Source organism: Harpegnathos saltator, unplaced genomic scaffold (assembly GCF_003227715.2).
Source record: "Harpegnathos saltator strain DR-91 unplaced genomic scaffold, Hsal_v8.6 scaffold16, whole genome shotgun sequence".
Lineage (NCBI taxonomy): Eukaryota > Metazoa > Arthropoda > Insecta > Hymenoptera > Formicidae > Harpegnathos > Harpegnathos saltator.
In genome coordinates, this window is record NW_020229939.1 from 1,645,956 (window position 1) to 1,662,802 (window position 16,847).

The window sequence follows — 16,847 nt, forward strand, 5'->3', positions numbered from 1 at the left end:
AATCCGCGCCGGTTGGATCTTCGTGGTTTTAATGAAAGAATACATAACGCGATTTCCGTCGAAGCTAAAAGCGACTCTCAACATGCGCGGGGTTCAATTCTCCACGGCTATTAGCGGATTTATAATCGGCACGCAAATATATATCCGACGAGAAAATTTAATTTATCCGCAGGAAATCTCGTATAATTTGCACCGGTCGATAATTAATTTAACAATACGGGATAATTTATGGTATTGGGCCAATTCGCTTATGACTTCGTAGTCGCGTAATTGAGCGGAATATATACCGAGTTTCGTAACCCGAGCCAAAATTTTGGTTCTGCATTAACTCTGCAGCTTCCATCGAGCTTGAACGTGTAACAATGGAGGATCCTGAGGTACAACCTTGCACGGGCTACTATTGTCCTTTGATACAAATTACAAACGGGTACTTTCCCGTGCCGTTTTGTTGATGTTTAAAGAAAGACTTATTCAAAAGTCACGCAATATTCGATCGTCTCAATGGCCCAGCTGCATTTAATCTTCACTAAATATTTGAGATGACGGAACGTTAAATAATGTTTTATCAAATGCTTCTTCAAATTTTAATGCGGAAGAAGCAACAGAGCGAGTACATTCGCGGTATCGAGCGATGAAGCGATAATAGTTTTATGTCGTATCTCGAAATTGATCTGAGATACGACATAAAACTATTATCGCTTCATCGCTCGATACCGCGAATGTACTCGCTGTTGCTTCTTCCGCATTAAAATTTGAAGTGCGCGGCAAAATTCGCAGGATTAAAATTGCCACTCGGGAATTTATAACGGCGATGTAACACGTATATGAGGGATACTTGATATTTTTTTTTTCCTTTTATTATGTAGTTTTCATCGCCGGCTAGATCGAATCTCAGTCAACGGAAATCCAAGCCGATTTGAGTAACTTATCGTAATCAGTGTACCGGAGGCGTTCGTAAATCTCGTAATTTAACGCTTGTAAGCAGCGAGCGCGACTGTAAGATGGATTAACTGGTTTTTATCTGATTTTACATGCCGCGCGCATTAGCGTGACACGACAAACAGCGCGGCGGCACTCTTTCACTCTCCTGTCGCGACTTTCACGCGAGAAGAATTAAGTTTCCTTCACACACCACGCGGTCCCGTCGTGGAACGAACGAACGAACGAACGAACGAGCGTTCGTTTGTTCCCTTGAGAGATGCCTTACGGCACCTCTTAAACAATCATATACGAAATTTCGGAATAATATGACATTCGGGCACTCGCGTCCTTCAAAACCGGAGCGCGAGAATTTCCATGCCATTTCTATTTGGCTCCTAGACAGAAAAAGCACGCTTGAGGTCAAAATATTTTCAATAGTTTCCGTAATCAGAGATGAGCCATTTTGCGATCGCGAAATTGCCAATTTGAACCCAGAGATCTATCTGGGAGAATTCCGAGTAATTTCTACGCGGCTAGTTCACTCGTTCAGCGAGGAAAATGAAAGTGTCGTAGGAATTCCATTTATACCGATGCTTGATGACAAGTGATTGGAGGAGGGAGAGGCAGAAGCATGTGAGAAGAGGAGAAGGGGGTAACTCTGGTTTCTTTTTGTCGAACCGGGAACATGCAGTTTCTCCGGATGATCCGCGATTGCTCTCAAAGCTCCGTTAGACCTTTTCATCGATCGCGCGCGATCGAACTCAGGCAGACAGAGACAGAGAGAGAGAGAGAGAGAGAGAGAGAGAGAGAGAGAGAGAGAGAGAGAGAGAGAGAGAGAGAGAGGAGTCGCTTCTTACTAATCTCCTTTGTTATCCGCACTCTCTTTGGTCGCTGTCGAAAATTCCTAGCTTTAGATCTCAAACGATTATCATTTGCTGCGGCTGCCGAGGCGGCTGCCGCAACGTCAGCTCGGCGACAGAGGAGGTGTCGCGAGGAGAGCTTCCCGGCGCATCAGGTCTTTGGTGACGGCTGCGGGGAAAAGACTCGCGCCTCTCTCTCTCTCTCTCTCTCTATCCCTCTATCTTTCTCTCACACACAAAAGCGCGCGCGCTCCTCCGGTGGATAGGATGACGCGCCATTGTGTCCCGGGGAAAACACGCGAAAAATGAATGTTAACGAAGCGCGGCGCCACACAATCGCCCGTTAATGAAAACAGGCGTCAAATTACACGCGGGCCTCACTATTCAGCCGCGGGTCTCAAGAATTCCGCGTCATTTTCAGCGAGATACCGGACTTCCGTGTATCTCGCTACGGCGACGGGAAAGAATTTATGAAGCGTCGCGCGCATGTATAGTTTTTCAGCGAGACGGATCGCGAGGACTCGCAGAGGCGCATTTTCCGAGCAATTTAGCGCTCCCTTTCCCGCGACGAAAATCGAGGACAGTGGTGGAGACTTTTCGGAGTCTGGCGCTAATACGGTGGGATCCCTCGACTGCTTGTAATGAAATTTAAATGTGCATGCGCGAAAAATATATACAAGTTATAAAATTTAAAATAAATGATTAAAATATATTATTTTATTAATATATGAAAATGAGCTGAAATTTATCCGTAATAATGATATTCGTAAAAGCTATGGTATAGTTAAATATAAGAGACCAATTTCGTATTAATTATTTTTAATTAAAAATGAAAACTATAGTTAGCAGTTAAATGTAGAAAAACATCTCCTTAAATTGATGGTACTTTATGAAAGCAATTTTGACGGGTTAATATAAAATGGAGTCCCGCGTTTCACGCGAAAGAGCAATCTATGGATACTCCGGCATCTATAGTTTCAATATAAATTCTGAAATGAAAATATGAAATCATACAGGTTACTCTCGGCGGCGTCTTTTAACATCGGATCGCGCAATTTTGTCGTCGCGCAACGTTTCGATTGATAATATCGGTTTCTTGCTACGTAAGACGAGCCAGTCATAGAGTGGGAAAAATAATGCAACGACAACGGTCGACGATAACATAATTTCGGCCGTTCGCTCGAGCGAGCGGCTCGGAATTACTTCGATTCGCCGTTATCCTTTCCGGCCACCGGTTTCTCCGCCATCGAGCGCGGCGGGTCATATTGGAAAATGTTAGATATTTATTGGCGATCGCGACCGTATTTTCCGTTCAAATATTGCGCGCAGCTGCTTCTTCTTGCTGCCTTTGGAGTGCACACTTAAAATCGTAAAATCCACTTAATCGAACGTCCACTGGCTCTGCGTAATGAACGGTGGCGTTTGTTTGTTTGCTTGGAAAAAAAAGAAAAAAGAACTGAGGGCAACAGTTGTTGGAGATTTTAACGCATCGCAGAGCATTAGACATTCTCGTTCGCGAGGAAACTGCTTCTCGGGTTTGAAGGGAACGAGCGAAAGAGAGGGAGGAAGAGGAAATTTCGTAAAACAAAATGAGAACGATACTCAATTCCTAAAATAAAGAAAAAGAAAAGGACGAAAAGGAAGAAAAAAGCGACTCCGTATCGAGTAGCTTCGGTGTAGAATAAAACGTCCAATAGCCGGCACTCTGCCACTATTCGACACACACACTCTCTCTCTCTCTCTCTCTCTCTCTCTCCTTCTCTTGCACGATTTTTACCAAATATTAAAATGTTAAGCAAATGTTGATCAAATATAGTGAAATATCAAGATACGGAAATCCAGTTTATAGAATAAACAAATAATAATAATCAACAAATTTACAGACCCCTTCATACATCTTAACACAAGATCAAATCCGCGCAAGAATGCCGAGAACTGGCAGGGTGCCGGCTGAACGATTTAAATCCTAATTCAGTCTAAATCGTCCGCGAAGCGATCTGAATAAGATAGAAGCGAAGGGAGAAGGGGATTTCAGTGGCGACTCGCGTCATAGTGGAGAATGCCGGCAAAAATTCTACCGGGATGGAAGAGCATCGCGTCTGCATTCCACGACCGAGGGGAGACAACATGGCTATAGAGAACTGGAGAGAGAGAGAGAGAGAGAGAGAGAGAGAGAGAGAGAGAGAGAGAGAGAGAGAGAGAGAAAGAGAAAGAGAGAGAGAGCGACAAGCGAAAATAGAGTCGAAGACGCAGCCCAAGGCTCGAAATTGGATTTCAAGGCGGAGCTTGTGACAGGAGCTTTACTCTCCTCTCCTCTCCCCCGTCGCACGCTCGTGCTTACCTATTGCCAATAGAAAGGCCTGCCAAATAGCGGCTGTGCCTGTTGCGGAAGCTTCAGCATATCGGCTACGTCGCACATGAACCTCTCATGAATCATGCCGATGGATCTCGTCTGCATCTACGTGAAAGGATCACAAAGCGGAGAAATATATTTAAGGGAGGCCGAGCCTCCCTCTCTCGCTCTCTGTCTTTCTCTCTGTTCTCTTGCCTTTCGACCGTTTTCCGTTACACGATCGCAACCGCACTGCTTCGCTTCGACGTGCTCGTTTCCAGGGTCCATTCTGGTTAGTTGGGTCAAAAAATAGGCAATTTTTGTGAATTTTTTGTTGAAAAAGTAAACAACGTAGAAACTTAAATATTTTATATTGTATTTATTACACTTTAAAGTATATTGTAAAAAAATTTCAGTCAATTTTATTAATTTACTGCAGCGGAATCTCTGGATAATTTACTGGAGCAGTCGGAATCTCTGCGCGCCAATCATGGCGTCCTGGCGTAAGTCCTGCAGGTCTTAAAATTTGTCTGAAACAGCCAACCAATCGATTTTTCTGTTAAGAATAAATGTAATTCTGGAATGGACTAAAAAAAATTAATTTGAATAAAAATTTACAATATGGCGACATTTCAAACATTTTTTTTAAATTTTTACTAAAGATTTCCGATACTTTTTTGTTGCTAAAAGATAAAATATTACAGATATCGATATAATAATAGTCTATTCCATAGATGAAACATTTTTATATATGTTAGAAAAGACCGGATGTGATTCGTTGAAAATTGTGTGAGTTATTACTTCCGCCAAGTAAAAAAATGTGATTTTCGGGAAAATGCGTTTAAAGTTTCAAGTTAAGTTTTTGTTGATATAAATGTTTATATGTGGATTCTTACAGCTAATCAGCTATTCCAGGCCCATAGAGTAACCCCTCAGTTTCCTCGAAATTGCGCAGAGTATTCAATTTCTCGTTAGTTCGGGCCATTCTTTGCTCCACGGATTGATAGGACGTTCGTCGTTCTGCATCTTTTATGCGCTCTGCGTCACGATTACAGGCAAATAGGTCTGCCGATATATGGGCCGATGGTGATGCCCATAGTTTCCATAATTTTCAAAATAGGTTTGGAACCTTCATTGAAAATACAGGTGGCTAAAAATGCGGCTATTTTAATAATATTAAAACCGCAGAAAGCGTGTTTCGGTGCGAACTGCCAAATAGTTTTGTTAAAGCTCTCGTTATTGTTTTGAGTAAATCCTCCACGGCAACGAATCAGTAAATCATGCGATGACAAATCTTCATAAACTGGTCGAATTACTTCTTGCACCTTAGAGTCGAGAGGGGGGGGAGGGTGATTGTAGTTTCTCAAAGTTCCAGCTGCTTCAGCTTGCCGCCACTTGCACCATGAATCCGGTCCGCTTGGACAACGTTTGTGCATAGGTTTCTCATTCGTTGAAATTTTGTGTTCAAAAGTAGCCCACACATCATTAATCATTTTTTCAACGTCATTCGGGTTACGTCTTATTGCGAGTCCATAATAAGTGGTCAATTCGTTTATCAATTTGTCTGTTAGTTTTCCGGCACCTCGTGTTCACCTATGTTTTTGTTCATCTTTTTTGCGTTACGAAGTCTCGAACCCATCCTTTTTTGCACGTGATTCACACACTCTTTTTTTTCTACTTCTTCGTCCTGTTGCAATAGAGCTTGGAACGTCTTCGTGTCGCCATCCCCAATGTACTTTTTATATTTCGCGCCGTGTAGATCTTCGGCTCTTGCAAATATTTCTAACATGCCTTGAACTTCCATACCTCCAGCACTTCCTTTGTGATTTGCAAGACAATCTTGTACATGTACCAACAAAGAATGAACCTATTGTAAGGCGGCCGCCACATACCTGCGGTGTACACTCGCCACCTGCCTGCGCACGGCCGGCTCAGAAGCTCATGACTCCTTAATCGTTATGAATTTCACTTTGCGCTTTTAACACAATATTCTACACACTTAGGGCTATCAAATTATGCAAAAAAATTTTTTTCAATTTTTTTGACCAAACTGACCAGAATGGACCCTCAATTTCTAATCATCTGATGATTCGTGTTATTCCAATCTCAACTTTTACTCATGCCCATTGCGAATGCCGAATTCATCTTCCTAGCTGCTCTCGATACGTACAATTCAGCCGTCCTATTGAGAAATATTGCAATTGTTTGTATTATAGATATTAGATACTTGGCGTTTTTCCTCTCTGTTCTGCTCGAGAGGGAGAGATCTCCCTGGAGCACCTGGCAAGTTGTGCTATCTTTTTTCTCTCTCGGTTTTTCTCTCCCTCCGCCACTTCTCTCTCTCTCTCTCTCTCTCTCTCTCTCTCTCTCCTCTATTTCGTACCCCGCGAACTCCTCTAACATTGGTGGTATCCTGCGGGAACGGGTGATCCCCCGACGCCGCTCGTGTCGTATCGCGAATCGCATATCGCGGCAATTTTTGTAAGAACGATCGTGGCTGGCATGGTAATGGCGTATCGGTTACACGTCCCTCTCTCGCCGGAAGGATTATTCGAAGGATCTGCATGCGAACGTTTTTTTTTTCTTCCCATTTTTCGAGATACGTTTTTGCGGGAAGCGACACTATAATATGCGCTTTCGAAACACAGCGAGTGTGTACACGCGGCTTTGCTACGGGTTCTCTTTTCCTTCTCCCTCCCCGCATAGAAATTTCTCCAGATTCTCTCTCCCACGTGTAGCGTATAGATTTCGATTAGAATTCCAAATCGAGCGTCCCGTTCTTATCCCAAACATGGTTACTCCGTAGAGGAATATTAAGAGGAAACCGCGTGATCTCTTTTTAGTCGATAACGTCGGCATGCTTTCATGGTGTCAAGCAAGAAATCCTATTTTTATATCCCAACTGTTTATATTTTGTCCGATGGAACGAAAAAGAGCAGAGACATAAAGTTTTAATGTAAAATAGAGACCAAGCAAGATACGAAGGGAACTCTTCTGCTTCCACCGAGTGTCCCGCTCGGAATCGCGTGTTAGCAACACAAAACTTGTACGAGACAAATATTCTGTTTTCTTTTTCTATGCTTGTTCGCCCCTTTTTCTTTTCCCTTTTCTAAAGAATGCCATCGACCTGTTGTTGTGTTGAACCTTTGAAGAAAAGCACATCATTGTAATAAAAATATTGAATTTATTCTTGCTTCTAATACCTAACCATTGATGTTGTACGAGGTGTGAGTATTGCATATGAAAATCCGAAATGAGCATTCGGAGCGTTGAGAAACAATAACGATCACAGTGAGATCAATGGTGGAGACCAAACGATGTGTTTACGTTTGGGAGATAGAGACGCGGATCATAAAAACGACGTCGTTGTTAGTCGCTGTTGGACGCCCGAAGTAGACGTGCCATCGCCACTCGTGCAGAAGGTTGGTGAGTGTTAATCAAATTGTTTTCTAATGTTCATCGGGTGACCGGGGTCCGAGCATTGTTCCCTTACACAATTAGTTGATTCCTCTTAATTCCGAATACCGGCGTCGTCGTGCGTTTCCCCTTCGACACCGGTCCGATTCAGATGTTTTCTTGGTCGCCAGACCGGGCTCGCCGTACGTTCAGAGTTGGAGACGATCTGCACATTTCGGGCGAAATTCAAGAGAAATTCGATTAGAATTCCAAATCGAACGTCCTGTTCTTATCCCAAACATGGTTACTCCGTAGAGGAATATTAAGAGGAAACCGCGTGGTCTCTTTTTAGTCGATAACGTCGGCATACTTTCATGGTGTCAAGCAGGAAATCCTATTTTTATATCCCAACTGTTTATATTTTATTCGATGGAACGAAAAAGAGCAGAGACATAAAGTTTTAATGTAAAATAGAGACCAAGCAAGATACGAAGGGAATTCTTCTGCTTCCACCGAGTGTCCCGCTCAGAATCGCGTGTTAGCAACACAAAAGAGAAAATTCATATATATATATATATATATTAAACGAGGAAAAGAATTTTAGTGATAATATGACGCGAGGGTGCGTTTCAGCTGATTTCTTATACAGCGACGGACCTGAATGCATCGCGATCGTCGCCCGGGCGCTGAGCGCGGAGCGGTGGCAGGGGGACGGTGGGTGTCACCTCTTGAATTTCGCCCGAAATGTGCAGATCGTCTCCAGCTCTGAATTCTAAGTGATCTGAGCCAGCAGCTGAGAGGGACATCTCGTGCGCTTTCCCTTGATGTCCATTGTACCTCTTGGTGCTGGATGGTGAGCTTTAGGCTGGGATACGTTGGTGATTTCCTCATGCGCTTTCCCTTGAAGATCTCCGACTGTCTACCAGCGGTTCGAGTGTCCGCATATCCACTCGGACCGTCATTTTTAATCAACAATTATCGCGTGAGGTAATTGCGCGAAAGCCTGGCGTCTCCGCATCCCGCTCGACCTCCACCGACGGGCGTCTGAATTATATTATCGTTATGCTATCTGTTGTTTTCTTTTCTTGTGTTTACTACCTCGAACTGCTCGTCTATTCATTCGGCTCTTAGTGTGTATGCATAAGGCAAATAAACAAAAGAAGAAATGTCGTGTCTACAGGGACTCGCTCCCATGTTGTTTATACATTCTATAAGGTTAAGGTCATTCTACAATACGTGTCGTAAGTTGTAAGCCGCAAGAATTGGCGAATCACATTGGCGAATTATTACAAAAATAATCGGCTATAATTGGTCAGTTCTTACGGCTTACAACTTACGGCTTACGACACGTATTGTAGAACGACCTTAACTCTTACACTTGCAACTTGAAAATCCGTAGATGTAGATGACGTCAAATTTGAATGGAGATTCCAGTTACGAGAGGAATTTTCCGCGCACTTTTCTCCCTCGATACATTCCGTTAGTCGCGCCGCGCCGTCCGGGAATATTCCACTCCTCTCCCCTCTCTCCTCGATGTCTCTTCCTCGCCCACGTGCTTCTTCCTCTCCTTTTAATTTCGCAAATATTACGACGGACGAAACATGCGCTCTCTTTCCGCTCGCTCGTTTCCGTGTTCCTCTTCGTTGCCCGGACGCGCGTTTGAAGATAGTATTGTAGCCGTAGAAACACTCTCTCTCTCTCTCTCTCTCGCCGAGTCAACACGTATCCGCCATTGTTCCATTGTTACGCCCCGTCTGAGCATCTTTTCTTTCCCCGCGCCGAAAATTCGCCGTTTCCCGCCATCACGCCCTTCGCCGGCCTTTGGCGAAACGACGAAATCCCAAAGTTCGTTATGAAGTCGTTCCGAAGCCGCTCGCGAGGATCTTGTCCTCCCTCAGCGAGGAAGTCGCGCTCCGCAGCGCCGTGAAAAGCCAACAAAGCCGCTCGATTTTTACGAGCCGCGGATCGCGACGAGCGATCGCAACGCGACACAGCTGCTGAACGGTCGCTCCTCCAATTGTCTTCCTAATTGGGGCGCGAGGTCAGATCCATTGAAATGTCACGCCGTTATCGCGAACGTCGTCGTCGTCGCCGGCGGCGACGGCGGCGGAATACACTTCCGGGACTTTTAACCGAATCAATTCCCTTCGTCGTCGCATCATATTCCACGGAGGGGTGACGACAAGACGAACGCGCGCGCGCGGTGGAACTCTTCGTTCGGCGAATATCGTAAGGTACGTCGACGGCTTGACAAAGTTGCTCTACGTGCCGGTTTATCGTCCTGTGGAGGGGGCGGGAGGAGCGCGTGCGAATTTATTGGACGGGAAGTACGTATCGCCGGGAATCGAAAGTATTTACCCGCCGTTCGAGCGGCCTTAACGACGTTAGCAACGCGAACACGTAGAACGCGAGACATACACACACACACACGCGCGCGCGCGCTCGTCGCTCGCGTCCGACGTATTTTACGAGAGACTGTCGAAAATCTAAAGAGGCGAGAGGAGTCGGGCGAGAAAGCACCGAGAGCTCCGGTACGGAACATCCCCGGGACCGACCGTCGGCAGTTCTTTAGTCCAAGATTTCCACGAGCTGGTTGACTGGTCGACTCGGAGTTAACGATTTGTTTGGACGCGCCACGACGACTCTCTTCTCTCGCGCTCTCGACTTCCCGCTCTCGGCGTTGATTAGCCGGCCGGCTCTCCCGAGATATCGGCTCCACCGCGCGAATTCGTCCCTTTTGAAGCGAGCAGCAAGATTTATGAACGGATAGGTGGTTAGAGAGAGGGGGGAAGAGATGAGTAAATAGACGGGGAGATGTATAGATAAGTAGATGAAAAGTAGCTATGTATGTGGTCTTTGTTATCGTCGCAGGAGAAAAGCCCCTCGGGTTTTGTTGTTATCGCAGCGGGCAGTGCAGGCTTCGAGTGTTTTGCGCAGTAGTTAATTATAAAAATAAAATTATAAAAGTAAACACAAAAGTAGTCGCAATAAAGTTTAATTGCAAGAATCAAACGAGGAAGGAGGAGAATAAGAAGCACATACACACATATACACACACACACACACGTTGAGTACAAAGGAGCAAAATATCACAAACTAGGGAGAGAGAGAGGGGGGGAGGGAGGAAAGGATGAAGACAAAAGTAAAGTGGAGGAAGGGGAGAAGCCGCTGAAGATGCGCAGTCTATGGTCCTCCTTTGCTCTCGTTTCTTCCGCATGTGGAAATCTCTTCCGAGAGTGCTCGAAGAACTTCGACTTGAAACGCTCGCTGTGTGTGTATTTTTTTTATTGTTTGGCGGAGAGTTTCATCCTAAGCGATGAGCATGTAGCTGCAAGCAAGTTGAGATTCGCAAAGAGGGAAGCCGCGATTTTAGACGACGAAGAGGCGGCCGATAGTGGAAACGTCATTCTCGTTCACGACGCGCGAACTCCATCGCATCGTTGTTCCGTCGTTCTTCGCGTGACAGCGCGGACTCTCGCAGGCCCGCGCAATTGGAAAAATGCAAATTCAGTAATTATTCGTGGCATTATTGCGTCAGGCGTCTTCCCGCGCGAAGGGAATACGGTGACGCGAGCGGGGGTGGGTCGGTCGTCCTAGAAAGGAGCGGCGCGGCGGAGTTACGTGGACGGTGCACAATAGCGCGTGGAAAACAATTACCGACGGTTTGTTGCGTCAAAAATTGCGGGATTTGAAGAAGCATAATTCCCGACGAGACCTCACGAATTTCGCCTCGGGGGCGGAGCTGAGCCGCGCAACTGCGTTCGCCGCGCCGCGAGCCTGAAATTGCATTTCCTCGCGAGCGCCCGCACCATTCTCCGTGAATTATCCGACATTTCGCTGTTCCGAGGAAGGGAGAGAGGGGGAGAGGCCGGGAGAATATACCGTTGTTTGATTATACCGCGGGTGGGAGCGCGGTATAACCGACATTCGTATTAATTAAGCATCCGCGCCAACAGCTCCGTGTCACCTTCGATCGAGTTTCCCCTCGTCGACGAGCGAAAACTACCTTGCGTTCTCGCGCTTTTTCTTGCGTTGTGACGTAAATATGTAATACGCGAATTCGCGTTTCTCCCACAACGATACCTCTTCGTTCTTCACATCGTTGGCAGCGTACTCATTTTTCGCTGCTTTGTTTGGGCTAAACGTGGGGTTTGTGGGATTCAGCAACTTCGCGTGTCTTTATTCCAAAGAAGCGGAAAATGTTGCATATTTTGAGAAGAGAGTTCCGTAAGCGGTTTTCTGTAAGCGGTCGTTTCACTTTTATCAGCTATCGTCGTTTCTTTCCGCCTGAATCCATTTGATACTCACAACTGCGCTAAACCACTAAGACTTAAATATCTACAAACGCTCGTCTAGCGTGCAGATACGTTACGTGTGTTTCGGGCGTACGAGAGATAAATTTGCAAACTCCGTCGCAATTCGTATTTTCAACCTGACAGTATTTATAAAAGTACCGTATATGTTTTTGAACCTTTTTTTCTGTCGGTACTTGTAAGTACCACCTTAAAATTTAATTATTAAATTGTTATAGAATTGATTTCCCTGTTCCTTATGTTTATAGTATTCTGAAAACCATTTAATTACACGGAAATTTAATAGGTCTTGGGAAAATTAATTCAGAATTACGCGAAAATGTAAAAGGTCTTGGGGAAATTAATTCAGAATACGTAAAAGGTAAGAGAGCTCATTCAGAACGTTAGCGAAGAAATGACGGTGCACCGTCCTGCACGGAAAAAGATGAAAAATGTGCACGCTCCACCAAGAGAAGAACTCTATGGGTGCTATTCAGAGACAAAACGACCTTGGTTTAGTCTAACAATAGTACAAGATAGTAGTTTAACAATAGTACAAGAAGAGGCTAATAACACCAGTATTCAGGGGCATTTTTTTATGATTTAGTCTTGTATCAAACTCAGCTTAAATTTGAACTACTGCCTGTAGGGGTAATCTAAGGTTGATTTAACCCCTTTAACCGCTGCAGGCAGGCATATGTACGCCCTGACATATTCATTGATTTTATCAAAAATTTTCTTCCGACATTTCTTGGTTGGCCTTGCTCGTGCTCGTGTCCGTACATCTTTCCTTGATAATGTTCTTTCTTTTCAATATCGAATCCGTCAGAAAACTGTTCTCCTCTGCGGTCCAATTAGTCCCACTATTTCACTTCGTTTTATTATGCGTATTCATTGAAAATATAATAATTTCACTGTTACAAATGAAAAAAAAAAATGTCGCGCTTTGACAATTCCCTATTGACTGTATTCTATTGGCTATGAAGTATTTGAAGATAAATTTCAGATTTAATATAAGATCCTACCTACATGGCCCAGTACCGCCCGAAGGATGATTTACTTTCCTTGATCTGAATATCAAATTTAAACTATTTCGGAAAAAAATTGTCTCTGAATAACATAGGTTCAGTTAGTCCGTAGATAGACTAGACTATTGAAGGATTGACTGAGCTAGGACTAAAGTAAGATTATTTCGGTTTTACATGTTGCCTCCGAGTAGCAAAATCCTATATTACTGCGCGCGACAATTCACGATTCAATTACGGGATTTCAATATTGCACTCGGTTAGGGTCAATTTGAGCCAGCAGCAGCGAATTCAAGTTAACAGCCACTCTCGGTCAATTGTCACGGGGCGGGGGAAGAGGGGAGGGGGGAGATGAAACGTATTGACGTTTTCGAAGCGTGCCCGTATTGTAACGCATTACGCGCGGTACAGTTCGTTTTCATTAACGTAATTATTTGTCATCAGAGTTCGCCATGTGTCGTCGCGGAAGAATGTCGCTGGCGATTATCGCGATTACCGCGCGAGAGAGAGAGAGAGAGAGAGAGAGCCGCCTCTCTCACGTCCCTCAGCTCGCTCCTCCGTAATGGTTCGGCCGCGTTTTATCTCGCTCGCTGATGCGCGCACACGTGGTTTTACTGCGAGAGCGAATATTATTGTTACTTCCGCCGTTACGCGCGAGAATAACTGGTCGAAATTACAATGTGGACGAAATGCCAGATTACTACAAGCGCACTAATGGGACGAGAGCTCGTGCACGTTTTACCGTCGCGATAACGCAACGCCGCAACGGGCGCTTTGCTGCCGCTGTCTGCCCTCCCGGTGTAAAGCGCGCGGTCTCACGACTGTTGTTGTTGTTGTTATTATTATTATTATTATTATTATTATTATTATTATTATTATTATTATTATTATATCGTTATTATTCCACGCATTAAGCCATCGCGCCTTAACTGCCGGTGCGGAAGACAAAAAGCGCCGCCTCGCGTTATGTATTATCCGCGACGCGCTTTGACCTTTGACCGCGGCGGAAGCACTTAAGCCGCCGCGCATATGGGACGACCTTTTTTGCCCCGACGAGATTTTTTGCGCCGACAAAATATGACTGCTCTATGAAATTGCATATTAAAGAGAGCCCCTCTTATCTGCGCGGTTTTACGCCTCGCGCCGAGTTTGGAAGCCGGAAAGCGAACACGTTAACGTGCGCGCTCAGGTCGTTCTCTCTCAGCGGGCCGTCCCGCGATTTCCAACTTGCCGATCTCAGCGCGTTGTAATTCGCAAAATTGAATTTCCTCACCGGGCAGAACCGCCGGACGTTTAAAGGTCGCGCGAAGCAGCGGCGAGAGGGGCGGGCAGTGAGCCTGCGTCGCGCGACTACTAGAGCGAGCCAGTTTTGTTGTCAGTTCGCCTCTCGGTGTAACGCGCGCGGGCTTATGTAACTATCTGCTAAATGTCACTTCTCGCTATCGTGTGGCATGCAGTGTCTCTCCGCCCCGCTCCCTCGTCAAATTGAATATCTTGCGCGGAAATGCATACAGGGCGCGCGCCGTGCTTGTTGACGCCGCCGATTGCGTAATTGACCCTGCCGGTCGATAATTATCTTTGTCGCGAACTGATCGGCCGAATGTGACCGAATTAACCCTTGAACGCTAGGATGTTTTTGCTATCTACCTTCTGTTTTATCAGGGCGGACGAATTTTCACCTTTTCCTTTTTCTTTCTTTTTTCTTTCTTTTTTTTTCTTTTTCTTTCTTTGTGCGCATGAATTATAAATATTTATGAACCTTATAAATCCTAGCAGGACACCGCTGTGTAATATGCTATGCAACAGTGGCAACAGTTAAAAGATACCGTAAGGTAAATTTTTTTTATCCATCCTAGTGTTTAAGAGTTAATAATAACAAGATAATTTGTCTGTCTATTTCGGGACTCGCCGCGAGCTCGTCCGTGTCGAACGAGATGTGATGTTAATTTCCTCGTTCTCTCTCTCTCTCTCTCTCTCTCTCTCTCTCTCTCTCTCTCTTTCTTTGCCGTTCCCAAATGTTTGCATTGCAAATTAACGTACAATCGGGCAAATGGGAAATGGCGCGCGAGGTGTCCTCGCTTCCTGGAACCGCCGCCGTCGCCGACCTTTCGCGAGAGCGACCATTTTCCACGCTCGACATTACAAGCCCGACGTTAAAACGCCCGACGGCGGGTCAGTCTCTCGCGTTAATACGCGACGATTAGGATTCGGTTGCGAGTTATCGGCTGTTAAATTCGGACACGCGCGCGACCGAACGGCCCTGCAGTTGACGACGACGTCGACGACGTGTATCCGCCGCGGGAAATCTTTCCCCTTTGAGTTGCAAATCGCTCCGACGACGACTGCTCCCGATGTAGGGCCGTTCGTTTTCCCGCTCGGCGAGCGCACAAAGCGAACTCCGGCGCGGAAAAGAACCGCCGCCCGCCACGTCGAGACGCGCGCGCGCGCGCGTCATCGATCATCGTTGACGGGCGACAAATCGAGAAATCGCTCCGCCAGTCTTCGGCGACGACCCGTTCGCCGTGCGCTCTTTTGGAGTGTCTCGGCCTGTCGGTTATTTTCCGGAGCTACTCGCGGCGACGAAAAGTCCCCCGCTACATAATAATAACATAAATACACAATAAAACATAATAATAACATAAATAACGCAAATAAAACAAAATACAAATTCCACGGGGAGGAGGCACCTGGATATGAGCGACCTGCCATCCGGGCGGAAAACTTTGTTACACGCTAACTCCGCCGTGTGATGCAATTAGAATTAAGTTCCGTGGCTTCGCGTGTGTTTTAGAGGCAAATAACCTCTAGACATTATTTGTACTCGCTAAACCGTGCACCTTGCGGTTGGGTAATAGAGAGTCTGCGATAGAGAGAGAGAGAGAGAGGGGGGGGGGAGAGGCAGGAGAAAGCCAACTGCGAACTGCGCGTTTGCAGAAATGCAACGAAATTATTCAAAATGCCCGGGGAAGAGTATTCCCGGGATTAGATTTCTCCGTGTGAATCGGGCAAATTTTGTTTTATCCCCTCAGACTCTCGCTAAATACATTGGAAGACATTAGATCACGACCAAACGAAAGACAGAGAGAGAGAGAGAGAGAGAGAGAGAGAGAGAGAGAGAGAGAGAGAGAGAGAGAGAGAGAAAGACAAAGGAAGAATAAAAGATTATGATGACTTCATACAGCGCGAAGGCGTTCTCTCGATGAAATTCCCCCTCGTAAAGAAAACTCGGCCGCTGCCTCTGAATATAAATGTTACAATTACACTGCGCAAAGTGGCTCATGATTAATGGGGGAGAGGGAGGGGCGACACACTGCAGTATCGGAACTTTCCTGGCGCGTTAATACGTAAGGATGCGAGCCTAAGAGCGCTAATGGTCGCCTTCGCCGACGCCTCTTCACCTGTTTACCTCACTCACCTGCTCTTTGCACCGCCAGGCCGCGACATTATTAGTTGTGTCCGAACGAGAGGGACTCCGTTCGGGGCGAGTTCGGATATCCGCGAAAGAGAGAGAGAGAGGAGGGAGAGAGAGAGAGAGAGAGAGAGAGAGAGAGAGAGAGAGAGCGTTCGCTGTATCGAATGAGTTTCGGAGTCGCTTTGTTCGAATCAACAGGATCACGGCGATGAGAGTGTTCACGGCCTGTTGCGACAGGGGAGCTGATAACGCCGGGCTTTTTATAAAACTTTAATAACGACGAAGGCGCGTAAATAGGGTCGAGCCTGCGCGAGTGTGATCGCGAGGACGCGAAATCTCCTCTCTCTCTCTCTCTTTCTCTCTCTGGCTCTCTTTGCTGTTAAGAAGCTCTCTCGCTCTCTCGAGTGCTCGCGCCAGCACATTGGGAGGAATCGCTCGATGATCCCTCGGCCCAATTAAAGCCGTCGATGCAACCGACGTGCTGCAGCCCGCCTGTAATTCGCGCGGGGATTAATTACCTGCGTTGATTAAAGCCCGCATAGCGGCGGCTCGCGACGTTTATCGTGACTCCCTGTTTGGGTATCGAGTTCGACTAATTAATTTTTATGA

The 16,847-nt window shown here is 45.9% G+C and overlaps 1 protein-coding gene across 2 annotated transcripts in view; it reads left to right on the forward strand.

Annotated features, from left to right (window-relative positions):
• The window catches only part of sm (heterogeneous nuclear ribonucleoprotein L), a 240,406-nt gene that overhangs the window by 98,471 nt on the left and 125,088 nt on the right, over positions 1-16,847 (forward strand). The gene's annotated exons all lie outside the window — the stretch shown is intronic.